A 14,468-nucleotide genomic window follows, 5' to 3' on the forward strand; every position below is an offset into this window, starting at 1 on the left:
TTGATGCAGAGGAGACCCCAGGCTAGAAATGGGTTTGCCCATGGGCTTCACATTGGATCTCTGGCACAACCACTTGCTGTTCCTGCAGGGAGGGCTTTTATCCCCAGGTCTGCAGGGCCTAATAAGTCTTTTCAGACACTCTCACACAATTTCAGCAGAAACTGGTTCCAATGCAGTATAAAAAACCCAAAAGTCATATATCCAGATGAGAAGAGGACGCACAAAATCGATATATTCACATGAACAGGAGAAACTCATTGATCTAGAATTACAGGTTTCCCACACAAGCCTTCAAAAGAAATACTGGGCTGCAAAGAACTGTCAGAAGCCTTTTGAGAACTGACAAGTACCCCAAAATGTGCCACCTTCTCCAAATGGTCCACCCTGCTTAGTCTGAAAAAAAACCCAACCCAGGTTATTTCAGCAACAGTTGTGCCACTATTCCCCACCTCGGTTTCTGCATAGACTTCAGACTTGCTCTCAGATGGTTTTGAAGCTTTCTCTTATAACAATTGAAGAGCAATCCCCGTGCAGACTATCAGCTGATGTCACCTTCTGGAAAGCTGATCTCAGACTTGTCCCTCTGACCATTTCCAGGGGGAGATACGTTTTTGCCTCCTCCAGTTCCTGCTGTCCAGTTTTCTCTGTTTCATATCTTGTGACAAGAGGGTCACAAGAAAGTTGCTTGTGACTGGCACACAGAGTCACCTTTGTGCATGAGAAAGAAACACTCTGGGTTGTTCCAGGGTCGAGGAGGCTACAGGAGGCCAAAATTGCTTCATAGGATGGTCCCAAAGCCAGGATTGTTCCACATCCCTCTGGTTTTCCCTGGTATACCCATAGGTTGGTCAATTTTCCCCCATCATGCTTTCATTTGCAGACCTCCTGAGACAGTTTTGGAGGGTTTTTTAGTTGGCATTCCCATATCTCTTCAGTCTCACCACTCTTGCAGTCAATATCCCCCCTCCTCCACCCCAATAAGAGCTGGATCCAGTTGCCCAGGGTCTAACACAGCACAAACAACACAGAGTGAAGGCTGAAACCCACATTGTCCCAAAGCCATCACAACTTGGTACAGATTTTTGACACGAATGCCACAGATCTGTGGCACAGATTTTCTTGCAGAGAAGAAAAGAAGGCTTCTTTCCCCACTGACTGCAGGGGCTTTTCATGGCCACCACAACATACCCCCAGAAGGGTTAGCAGTGGTGGGTGGAACCATCTTGATGAGCACATTTATCTTTACTATGCTAAAAAAACCCAGTAAGGTCTGTCTTTCCTTCTGCAGCCTTGACCCTGGAGAACTCAAAGCCAAGCAACAAAGAGAGGAAACAGGGAAGGAGACACCAGAGAGCTGAACCATGACCAAAAATCTAAGGAAAATCACTAATTTCAAGCCTATCAGGGCTGTGGGGAGGGAGTGCATTTGCTTCTGGGGCAAAATGCTGCTCCTTTGAAAGGACCCATTCATAGTGGGTCTGACCTTGTGTTTCTATACCTAAGGAGCTTGATTGGTTTCCCGTGTTCATCTGTTTTAAAAGCCTTGACAAGACAAGCTGAAAAGGATCCCCCAAAAGCACCTTGGGGAACATCCCATTGCTTTTAAAACAAGACAGGGCAGAGCAACAGAAAATACAACTGTGCAGTTTTGCCCCAGCAGGACAGATTGATCTAAATTCTCCTTGGTCTTTTCCAGCTCTCACTGCTGGGAAACTTGAGCCTGCACCCCAGGTGCTTTATAGCTCCTGATGTCCCCTGTGCCATGGAGTCACACAGATTTAGCCTGGCTGAAGATTTGGCCCTCGTGTTGGAGCCAGTTGAGGAGCAAGTGTGCCCTCTAAAGCACCCCACAACTTGTTGGTGTCACCACAGGTGAGTGGGAGACAGTGGTGGGGTAAAGAGCAGCCCTTGCCTTTGGGATGGTGAGGTCCTCTCCATGTTACAATCCTCAGTAGTCTTATTTTCTTCCTGGAATAACAGTTGATGATATCAGCCCCACAGCACCCAGGAGAAGGAAGGATATTGGACCTTGTGCAGTTGCTTGCAGTGGGAATTTCCTTGGCTATCTCCAGATTTGAAGAGGTGGGCAAGCTGGAAATGGAATGCAACTTATAAGGACACAGTCTTGACAATCTGGACATCCCGTGTGATGTGAGCTGTGAAAATTTACTGCATAAATGTGTGCTACAAAGTGGTGCTTTTGAGATCTTCACCAACTAAAAAAGCAGCCAGGGGTACAGCAAATATGGTGGTGAAGGTGTTACTGGCTCATCCTACCTCTGTTTCTGGTTCATTCAGTGGCCAGACACTGCCCCCCCACCATTTCCCCAGTTCTGTGAGTGTCACTCTGTTGTAGGACCAGATGGACACTGCCAGACTCTCCAAACCAATGTCAGTCATCCCATGGGCAACCCTAAATGTTGTCTCCAAAGGCAGTCATTAAAGCAAACCCCAAGTCATGCTTGGAGACAGTGCTAACAAGGAAGGAGGTTCCTCCAGGCTTGCCAAACTAGACATATTCCAGAGGTGCATCCTCAGATAAGGTGCTCCTGCTGGCCTCCTTTAGACACCTTCTCCCTAACTCCCAAATTCTTCTCTTCACACATATTTTTGCTTCGACTCCCCCTGATTTGTGTCTCAGACCAACACCTTTGCCAGCAGGGCTCACTCTCCTTCATGGAAATCTCAAAGGAGACAAGTCTTGCTTTATATGGGGGATGCTGAGAAGCACTGAAATCAAGATCATTACTTGGGTTTTCTGAAAGACTCCAGAGCTTGACAGTCTAAATCAATTTAAAAATGTACAGTGGTTGTACCAAAAAGGCTACTTGGTGTGATCTGGATGCCACTGAGGTGTCCTGAATGCAGCCAGAGAGGGAAGAGGGGCTCATCATGTACTTACACTTTTATTTTACCTCAACCTGAGAAGTTCCCTGACTTCTGCACCACACTCACTTACCCTCATCCATGTCAGACTGAGCCATTGTTTCTTAGCAAGGTTCCCAATTCTAAGGTCTTCTCTGGATCACCAGGTTAAACATAAAGTATAAAACATAAAGGCATAAACAGTAGGACCCTATTTGATTCTTCATATCCAAGTAGAGTGGGCACATTGTCTTGTAAATCTGGGCTCAAAACTTGGCCAACTTTCATCTTTTCATACCAAGGGCAGGTTCCACCTGCCACAGCTGCTTCTTACCAATTACCTTTCTTCCTGGCTTGGGGAGCAGAAGCTTTCTCTTGGGTCTGGTCAGAGGGGAAAAAAAACCAGCCCCATGGATGCTTTTCAGTGCAGGTCTGTCCATATTTGCTAGGTGCAAACACAGGAAAGACCTGCAGCCACAGCTCAGTGTAGCCCAGCTAGCTCACAAATGATGGGAAGTAAATCACTTGTATGTGTGGGACATTTTATTTCCTCACAGAGAAATTAATGTTGACCTCCTGCTCACCTGTTAAATACATTCTTGTGTTTGGGAGAGTGTTGAGATTTCTTTAACTTTATCCAGATGAAGAGTATTAAGCAAGGGGCAGAGGCAGTGGATGTTTTTCTCAAAGGAGTTTCCAGGCAGGTATCTCAAGCCCATCCTCTGCAGTGAGCTCAGCAAAGTGGGCTCAGCCTCAACCTGTTTCTTCTCCAACTCATGATCCCACTCGTGTTTCTCTTCAGGAATCCCAAGACACCAACAGGATGGAAGAGGATGGTGCCAAAAAGCAAGGCAGGTGAAATAAATAGTCCATGGATCAGGGTGTTAGAAATGTGGAACTCCTTCCTGGCAAGTGTTTCTAAATGATTGCCTCGATGTGATGGTTTGTAGACCTGGGAGCACCTAGATGGGGTAATGTGGTGCTCACTCCAGCCTTTGGGACCAGCCAGGGTGTCTGCCATGAAGCATGTGAGGACAAGACTTTACCCTCCACCCAAGAGCTGCGTGGACTGAGCTCTGCTCTCAGCGGGGCACATCCAGAGCTCTCCTTCACATTTCAACCCACCTTACCCCAGCAGGACCCTGTTTTGGCCTCCTGGCTGGGCCATGCAAAGTGTGTTGAAGTGAGGGGGCTGCCAAGATCAGACCAGACCCCTGTGCAATCCTGTGTCCTGTCTCAGACTCTGGCAAGTAACAAATACGCCAGGAAAACTGCAAGGAAATCCAGAATAAGCAAACGTGGATCAATAGCAGGAATCTCTTTTAAACTTCCAGCAAATATTGACTTAAACCCCCAGAGCAGACATGAACAAATATTGCCTCATCAGACCTTTGTGGGGAGCTAAAAATGTCTCTTCAATGGTAAAAGAAACTCTGTGCTTTTATTTTGTTAGCTCCTATTTGAATGTTCTGGGGTTTTTTTCTATTTTTGTGCCTCTTGAAAGAAAGCTCAAATACTTTAACTTCTGGTCTCTGTGTTCAGAAATCCTCCCCCCACCCTCAAAGAAAAAACACCATGGCACATTGAAAAGAAAACAATATTCCCTGTAAAACAAAAATGCAATTGGAATTTTATATCAGATTTGTACCAGAGAATGAAAATTTACCTCCTTTCAGAATCTCTGATTTTCTTTCTAATGTGAAAACTGATTATTTTAAGCTCTGATGCTCTTCTTATCTGCATAAACACCCACTACCATGGCAAGAATGTGCCATGGTCATGGCACATTATTACAGCTTGTTTCATTTCTTCCTGAGGCTGGGAAATTCCTTAATAGTCAGTCTTGACATTTAAACAGAGAGGCATTTATGGCAAGAAACTCAAATATATCCAGCACCAAAGCTGGCTGAATATACAGAACAAGGCAAAAAAAAATTAAATAATTCTTGAAATGCAACAAGGAAAAGAAATAGAAATAGAAAGAGGGGTTGGGGGGGGTTCAACCAATAACTTTTACACGTGTGTGAACTACCTGTAACACCAGAATGTTCAACTGCAGAAGAATTATAACAATACAAGGCTGTGGCTGGCAAAGCCATCATCTCGTAGCTATTCAGTTCTCCTGGGCTAGGAAATGAGTTTAGACCCTTCTTTAACTTCCCAGCATCCAACATTGCCTCTTCAACCTCATGGAAGCACATTGTCTTCTCCCCCATCCCTTCACACAGAGTCACACAGAATTGTCATGGTTGGAAAAACCCTCTGAGATCACTGAGTCCAACTGTCCCGTGGGGGGGGGAAGGAAAAAATTTTTTTAAAAAATCAAAAACCAAACATAATCCCACACCCCACAAAACCAACTACAACACAACCCACAAAAACCCCACCATGCCCACTAGAGCATTCCCTGAAGTGTCACATCTACATGTTTCTTGAACACTTCCAGGGATGGTGACTCCACCACCTCCTTGGGCAGCCTGTTCCAGTGCCTGACCACTCTTTCAGCAAAGGAGTTCTTCCTAAAATCTAGTTTAAACCTTCCCTCAAGGGGTGTCTAACCCTTCCCCCTTGCTCTGCAGTGTCCTTTTTTCCCCCTTTAAATAAAAGGGAAAGCACCTGCAGGATGTTGTGATGTATCAGCCCTGTGGTGTAAATTAGAGGTTGTTGATCTGCAGATCTGAACCCAAAACAGCTACAAGATCACCGTGCTGATTGGTGGGATGCACATCTCTAATCCACTTTCTGACAGCCTGCAGAGACACTGGGATGCAGGGAGACGGTGACAGCATCCCTGCAGCACATCTGCACACCTCCAGCAGGCAGGAGGCCTCTGGGTTCCTCCTGGGTTACTGGGTGCTGCTGGTCTTGTGTGGAGAAAGGCTCCAGAGCTACAGGTGCTAAATGCACAGCAGCAGATGCAAGTCTTCTTCTAAACTGTGCATCTCTGGTTTGCAATGCTCGTGGTGGCCCATGCCACCCTGACATCCTCTGCTCTACCAGACTGTGCTGGGAGTGGCTGCCATGCCTGCCTGGATTGTCCCATAGATTTTACAGAGCAGCAGGGGCTTTGATCCCAGATAATCCATGTGGGGAAGAAGTTCCTGATCCTCAACTGTGCAGGGTTTACTTTCTCTTATTAAATATCCACTGGTCACAGCTATCATGGCCCTGGGCTTCCTCAGATGCCTCCGTGTTGAGACTTGGGAGCCTTTAAACATGTCTACATGGACTGTTTGTGACTCTTCAACATCTCCACATATTCCCTCCTCACCTTTTTCTCACAGTCTGCTGCTTCATCCTCTTCTTCATCAGCACTGGCAACTTCTGTGGGATCCTTTTCTCCAATCCATCTCTGACTGCCAAAGGCCTCCAGAGGACATAACCCATGGAAATGGACTTCACTAACAAAATATTAAACAATTCAAGTAAGAATTTAATGGACAAGTAGCAGCAAGAGACCTGTCTCTCAGCACCAGCCTGGGGGCAGGAATTTGCCACAGATATTTCAGACATTTAAATTCTGCCTCTTTTTTTTTCCCTTTTAGTTGTCTAACTCCAAGATCCCAACGAAGTTCAAAGGTGAGTGTTTGTCTCCTCAAAAAGATCGTCAGTGTTTTGAAACAAGTAGAGCTCTTCTTGCCTGGGGGCTACACCCCATCTCAAACTTGTTGGGTCAACATGGAGTGGGTAAGTCCCATAACTATGGGGTTTCTTACACTTTCCTTGGGGGTATTTAATGGTGGCCACTGTTGAAGACAATATGTCAGATGTGAGTCAAAGTAACACAGCAACTTACCTTGTCCTGGTTTGGTTTGTTACTGGGTTTGGTCATCTCTTCTGCATTCTCATCTTCTCAAAGCTGTAGATTTTCTTCTACAATCTGTGATGATCAAAGATTTTGGATTATATCACCCAAGCCTCAGTTCCCTTCCTTCATGTGGCTGACCCCATTCAGGTTAGCTGCCAGGTCCCAGATAATCTCTCCTTCAATAGCTCATGGGCTATTGAATTGCAGCTGCAGAGCTGGCATGGTTATGACTTCTCTTGGATAGGACGGATGAGGTGATGGGGCAGAGACAATAAACTTGACACCCAGACTTGGGCAGCCATGATAACCCTGCAGGTGGCATCTCTGTAGTGATGGACCACAGAAGCTCTCCACATCTGCTACCCCATTTGAGGCACAAAGCAGGAGAAACATCACACCCAGCTCTGCTGCAAGGATGTCTCCTGCTAGGCAAGGTTTGTGGTAGGGAGAACATTCCTCATTATGTCAATCTGCTACTGATGAGTAGAAAATGTTTCCATCATACCAGGTCTTCTGCAGGTCTGAAATAGAAGCAACAATTCTGTGGAGGTTACACTTTGCTAGTAAGTGCTCAGAGTTGACCTAGATGTGTTAATTGATGAAAAAAAAAAAAAAACAAAAAACAGTTAAGTGTAAGCAGTTCAGTAATTAAAGGAAGAAGGTGGCAAGATGGTTATTTCCCATGGGAAAAACAGTTTATCACCCTGGGACATGGAGAGTGTGATGGTTTGATGGGGAGAGTTGAGGTTCCTCAGGCACTTCTGTTCCTTAGTCAAAAAACATTATGAGGGAGAGGGAGAGAGCAGAAAAGATTAACTCCTCAAACACCTCCTGCTCTCCCAGATCCGGGTCATACACTGGGTTTCCTCCATGGAAGAAGCCTCCCATCCAATCTCAAACCTGTGCAGAAGAAAACAACAGCCAAAATAGGAACTCTAATTAGTTCAACTGGGGTTTAAATGATCTTTAAGCATCACTGTATCCACTGTGTATCTTCTGATATTATCCAAGGTATTTACTTCATGGTCAGAAGGGCTGGGTTTGTTGTTTTTTTGCAATGCTATTTAAAGACCCTATCCCAAGAGTCCCAGTTAACTGCCAAGGGTCTGGGGAAGAAATGCTGTCCACCTGCTGCTTTCCTACACCCCTCTGTCTTTATTTATGGTAAACTTTGAGGAGCTGAGCTGAAACCAAACACCAGACTGATACCTGACACCAGCACTGAGCCAGACTCGGGGTGATTTACACCAGGGAACAAAGCCAAAGGGAAATACAACTGCTTGAAGGGAAGGAGTTGGCACTGCAGACAGGGATGTGTGTGATCAGCCAGCACCCTGAAGGAGGCAGTGCATTTTGGAGCAATAATTTTCCTCCTCCTGTATAACTTTTATTTTCCATGTGTTAACCTAAAAACCTCCAATGGCCACTACCAGCATTTCTCAAGGTCATTGACACCCAGAATGTGAAAGATTGGATCTCTGCCTCCAGGCTTGGATTACCCAACTGCAAACCTAGAGTGACGCCAGTCGTCTGGCAGCAGACTGTTCCATGAAGGCATCAAACAGGCCTGTGTGTGGCCAGGCAAGATGTGGAGCCCAAATATGTGTAATAGTTTTCAGATTTCCTTGCATTCCCACGTAAGCCTGCGCCCTGTATCTGCACCATTAACCTCTGGACTCTCCACAGCCATAACACCCATGTTTGGGACAAATAAAGCTGAAGAGCTGAGCCATCTGGCCAACCTGGGTACCTTGGTTCCACCACTACAGAACTGAGGGCTGGGAACATCTGAAACTCTGATGAAATGGCACCTCTTGTATAGCTTAGCTTCCCAAAATTTGGCTTTCACAATAGCTATAGGCTGTGAAAGATTGTGACCTTTGTGTTTGGGAAAGTGTTTAAAAAGCTTGCAACTCCTGCCCTTGTTTCCAAAGGATGATAATGCAGTGCTTTCTAGTTCTGAGAGGGCTGGTTTTTACACTAGGTTTTCATCAGGGATTTCCTTTGAGTTGTGTTGCTGGTTGTTGGGGGCAGGAGGTTGTTTTTGGGGAGCTGACACTGCTGGCACAGAAGGCTGCAGCTGCTTGGTCTGGGACTGGAAAGGCTGAACCACTCGTGGGGTTGCAGTCCAAAACTTCCCACAAACTGGTCCCATCCCAGCAGGACATTGCATGAAAAATCCCAAAGATGAGCAGGAGGAGCGTTGAAGTGGGTTTATTGCAGCTTTTTCCTTCCAGGCTAAGAAACAAGAAAGTGATTGGTATCATCACCAAATGAATAACCCACATCCTTCTATCCACTCCTCATGGACCATGCAAACAGAGAGGAAGGACTAGCTCTGGTGGTATTGACCCAAAGTAAAGCAGATGCACAGCAAGGACCTTCAACTACTCAGGGATGAGCTGGTGCCAGATGCTCTGCCCATGGGTTGCAGCAAGGCAACAGCAAGAAGCTAGCAGGAGCTATGAACCTTTTGGGGTTCCCTGGAGGTGTGTTAGTCATGACAGGCTCCACCAGGACCTGCATTATCAACATGACATCTCCAGAACCATCAGCAGTGCCAGAGATCTGGGTCCTGGGTGCATCAGCATGAAATGTCAGATTGCAACTGACCAGCTCATCAGGAAAAAGCCAGTGTGGCCTCTGAGCTTTGCTTATGCTGATCTATACCCAAAATACTCCTCCCTTGACCTCGATGTTTTCTATTAAGAAGTCATTTGCATAATACATGACTCAGGTGTTAAACTGTTGCATCTGTGGAGGGCAAACACTTGGTGGGAAGCCTGAAATTCTGTGAGCAACCAACACATCCCTTAACTCATTCCTGAGAGTCCAAGTTCAGAAGACCAAAGCACATATTGTAGTACCATCAGGATCAGGAGGTGTACTGATTGGACCTCCACATTAATTAATGTGCTGTGAAATGCACAGTGGCAGTGCTGAATGCTGATCCTCAGCAGATGGAACATGATATCCAGTTGCTGAAAAGACTAATTTCAGCCTGGCTGAGGTTATCCGTGTGCAGTCCCAAGGGTGTCCTTCATGCAATAAAACCAAATACCCAGGAGGAAAAGAAAAAAAAATCAGACCACTTGCCCACCACCCCTGCAGGCCACTCTGCAAGCTCATCTCAAAGGGGGGTCTTTCAAATCCTGCCTTGCATTCTTAAAATGATTAATCTCCATTCTCGCCGAGAACAAAGGGACCTACAGCGGGCTTTGCAGTCAGCAAAGAAAACCAAGAAAAAGTGTGAGCAACCTTTCATTTTATACACCATCAGTCATGGGCTACTGGTTTTTGGTAGAAGAACTGACAGGCAGTTGTGCCAGAACCAGAAGGGACCTCTCTGTAGGCACAGCTTGTTAGAAAAGACCTGGGAGCTGTGAAAACTCTCCTCCTTTGAAACGAGGATGGAACAGTTGGATTTTTTGCTCCATTTAATGTGGGCTCAGCAGGAGCTGGAGATGGGTGCCAAAGTGAAGCTGAGCAAAAATCACTCAGCCAAGCCTTCCCAATGCCTCTGCTGCTCACCAGGGCATTTGGTTCCAGAAGTGTGAGATCCTCTTGCTCGTGCCAAACGTTGCTACGGGATGAGTAATTTTGCCTTTATAAATTGAGCCATCACTGGGGGCAGGCAGATGGGAAGGCAGGATTGCACACACTTCTCCCAGTCCTTCCCACTCTGGAGCCATATGGGCTTAGTTTAAACATCAACCTGGATTAAAAAACCAACCAACCAAAAAAAAAACAAAACTGAAAAAAACCCCACCAAAAAAACCCCAAACAAACAACCCAAACCAACCAACCGAACACCCAACAAAACCCATAAATCCTACAAACCAAAAAACACCACCCACAAAACAACAACACTCCCCCCCAAAAAAAAAAAACAGCAAAGTCACACTGATCTTTTTGGAGCTGGGGATGTGACCTAAGTCCAGCTCTTTGCTCTGAGGCGGAGACAATGTGGTTTTGCAGATGCAAAAACTTGTGCACAAGGAAGTTGAAGTGCTCAGAGTTTCCCATAGAGAGAAACTGGTTAAATATCAGCAGTTCTTGTTTACTTTTTTCCTTGACATTTTTGGAACTTAAAAAATTAGTAGAACAAGTAGGAGGCTGCTTTTTTTTTTTTTTTTTTTCCCAAAGTGATGAAGTGATTTGCATAATAACAGCACAACTGAGGATTAATTCTGTCAGCATCTCTGTTGTATGATATCAGATCTTTTTCATACATATTTTGTCATTTCCATCTTCCATTACATCTGAGAAAGAAGAAAACTGACAGGTCATGTTTTCCACTCTGTTCTGCTTAAATCAAATTAGGCTAATTTGTAACAACTCAGTAATTCACATTCCTCTTCTTAATGGGAAAACCTAAATCCCTCTCAGCTTGCTTTTCTAAAAACAGTTCAAATTATTTCCTGAGCAAAATCAATCCAGGAATATGAACTAATTGTCCTTCTTCCTCTTCATCTGAGCAGATCTGAAGGGAAATTAGGAACAAAACATTAATATTGTAAATAGTTTCATTGGTCAAAGCAGGGGAAGAACAACTGAAGGCTGAAGATTTGGGTCATAGCTTCAAGGGAAGCTTCCTCCTGCTTTTGCCCTGGGCAAGGATTTTCATTAGAGTATGTCTTTATACTAATTATCTGTAATTGAACTTTTCCCCTGTCTCTGTCATGATTATGTTATGATTATCATTTCAAAGGTAGACAATACCTTGGCAAACAACAACTTGGCAACAGGGAGAGAGTAGAGACCAGTTGCTGTTATTTAATGGGGATGGGAATTTGAAAACAATAGGATGCCACGAGTCAGCTGTGGGAGGGAGTGTCCTTTACTGCACTTGGTGTAAATGCAGGACATCATTTCCTCTTAAGAAATGTATCAGATATTCAGGTAAAGCACTTGGGCTTTGCTGTATAAAAATGTGTCCTTGTCATTGTTAATGATCTGTAGGAAAAACAATTGTGTCCCCACTGGGAAAATCACAGAATCACAGAATGTCAGGGGTTGGAAACGATCTTTGAAGATCATCAAGTCCAACCTCCTGCCAGAGCAGGGTCAAAAAACCACACACAACTAGGTCAGATAGCTCAGAAAGGCATCCAGATGGGTCTTGAAAGTCTCCAGAGAAGGAGACTCCACAACCTCTCTGGGCAGCCTGTCCCAGGGCTCTGTCACCCTCACAGGAAAGAAGCTCTTCCTCATGTTGAGGTGGAACTTCCTGTGCTTGAATTTTAATCCATTGCCCCTCGTCCTGTCACGGGGCACAAATGAAAAGAGCTTGTCCCTGCCTTCTTGATGCTCTCCTGTATTTATAGACATTAATTAGATCCCCCCTCAGTCTTCTCTCTAGACTAAACAGCCCCAGGTCTCTCAGCCTTTCCTCATCAGACAGATGTTCCAGCCCCTTAATCATCCTCGTAGCCTCCATTGGACTCTCTTGAGTAGATCCCTGTTCCTGTGGAACTGCAGAGCCCAGAACTGAACACAACACTCCAAGTGAGGTCTCACCAGGGCTGAGAGAGAACCTCCCTCGAAAAGCTTCAAGATGACAGCCGGGTAAAATAAGCTCCAGAAAAGGGGTCCCTGTGCATTTGGAGTGAAATGCAGTGGGTTGCAAGGTGAAAAAAAACCCAAACATCTCTGGGTTGTAGAACAGATGAATTTGTCCCAAAAGATTTGGTTTCACCACTTTGGTATCTAACTCCATCTGACCAGCCCAGTGAGCGATGCCTCAATGGAGCATCTGTCCCCTGATGATTCAGGACTTCAGGCTATTCCCAGGGACAAGCCCTTCCTCACCCTGCCAAGATTCCCACTGAAATCCAACGAGATGAGTAAAACAGGAGTCAGAAATCCGCATTTCAAGCAGTACTTACTCCCCTCCTATCAAGGGCTGTGTTTTCACAGTGCTATTGCTGTTGGTTTTGGACACAGCCACCCACACTTCCTGCTCAGACTCGTTTCCACTATAATTTATAGTCCTATTTCTACAGCAGGTTGAAGGTTTTTTGGATTGCAACAGCAGACTTGTTGCTTATCTTGCTGGTGCAAGTCCAGTGGTCGTCTGCCTGAGACATTGGTAAGCTCATCTGTCCAGGAGAGCACCTTGGTCAGTGCAGGAGTTGTACACAAACCACCTGCTCCTTGCTGACAGATGGTTATTTTCATGCAAGAGGCATCACTCCCCTCTCCTATCTGGGTGCTGTTCCACAAAAAGCCAGGGGAAGGGTGCTGCAAGCAGATTTCACAGGGGTGAGGTGGGAGACATCTGCAGCCCTCACGTGTCCCATTCTGCTTCTAACAACATTTGATTTATTTTCTAGCCTGGGCCTGCAAAAACTCCAGGAAACAACTGAATTAACTACGATGCTGGCTAAGATACATATTTGTGCTTGTATGGAAATGCCTATACTTATATTTTATTTATGCCTGTAACAACAGTTGTGTTTATACTCATATGTGCAGCTCACATATGGGAATCCTGTGAGGTGCAGTTATCCACCTTGAGCTGAAAATGGCCCAGCTAACCCCAGAAAAGACCACGTGCACAGAGGCTGACAGCAGCATCTCCCCTTCCTTGTCTGTGTCCAAAACACTAACAGAAGTATCCAAGGAGTGAAAAATGGGAACTCTTATACAAACCCTCTCAGAGTGCATTGGATAGAGTAACAAGTGCCCTGGAGGGCTGGATCTCCTTCCAAGTAGCCCCAAGATCTCTGGGTCCACCAACGCTCACGTATCTGTTACCTCGGATTAATAAAACTTCTCTCTTATTCTTATAATGGGAATATTGGTTTATTTTCTGTGTAATTTATCCTTTTAGCCCAAACACAGTCTTCTAATGATGTAAACTTGTTAGCAGATGAAATATAGACTTGAATGCAAATAGAACCCACTTCCAATCTAAGTGCTGTATCCTCAGCAGTGCTCCAGCTCCTCCAGGACATCAGGACTGGGACAAATCCAAGTGGAAAAGAAGTTGCAAGAAAGCATGTGGAGGCAAAGGGACAGGGAGAAACCTGGAAGAGTGGAGGACTTTTCCCATGTTCCAGAACCTCAGCTGCATCTCTATGGGGTCTCCCTTCCTGTCTATACGGAAAAGATCAGTTCACCAGAAATCCTGTTATTGGTCCAAAAGGTGGTTCCAGAGATGGAAATTAATTTTGTTGGTCCTTTTTCCATTTTATTGGTGGCTCAGAGCTGGCAGGCAGGAAATTTGGTTTTTCTTCCCAAGTCTGTTATGGGCTCCCAGGATGGCTGGGAATTAATCTCCACAGAATGACCTCATGACACCCAGGCCCATTAAGTGACTAATGGGCTCACGGGGGGCTGGATGTTGGATGAATGCTCTGGTTCTCCTACATGAAGTCCCCAAGCATTTTTAATTTCCACATAAGCCATATTTTGCAAAAAGTTCTGATAAAGAGAGGCAGTGAATCAAGCCCCCACGCTGGGGTTACTGAGCTATGCAAGCTCCTCAAAATGCAAAAAGATGCCACGTGGGATTTTCAAAAGTGTCTGGGCACCTAAACACCACTGGCTTCAGAGGTTGAAGGCCACTCTTTTTAGGAGCTTTTGAAAATCCCAGCAGCATCACTCTGAAGCTCTAAGCCTGCATTGGTTTCTCCAGGACAATGCCTGGTTTCTGCTACATTTTCTGGTGGCTCAGGCTCATTTGTCACCACCGGAAGGTTACCCTGGTAGTTAGACTTTCCTTCTGAGCTAAGGAGGAGATTGCTTTACACAACGCCTTTCATCTTCCCTAATATGCTCCATATTATCC

Source organism: Apus apus, chromosome 1, assembly GCF_020740795.1.
Source record: "Apus apus isolate bApuApu2 chromosome 1, bApuApu2.pri.cur, whole genome shotgun sequence".
NCBI lineage: Eukaryota > Metazoa > Chordata > Aves > Apodiformes > Apodidae > Apus > Apus apus.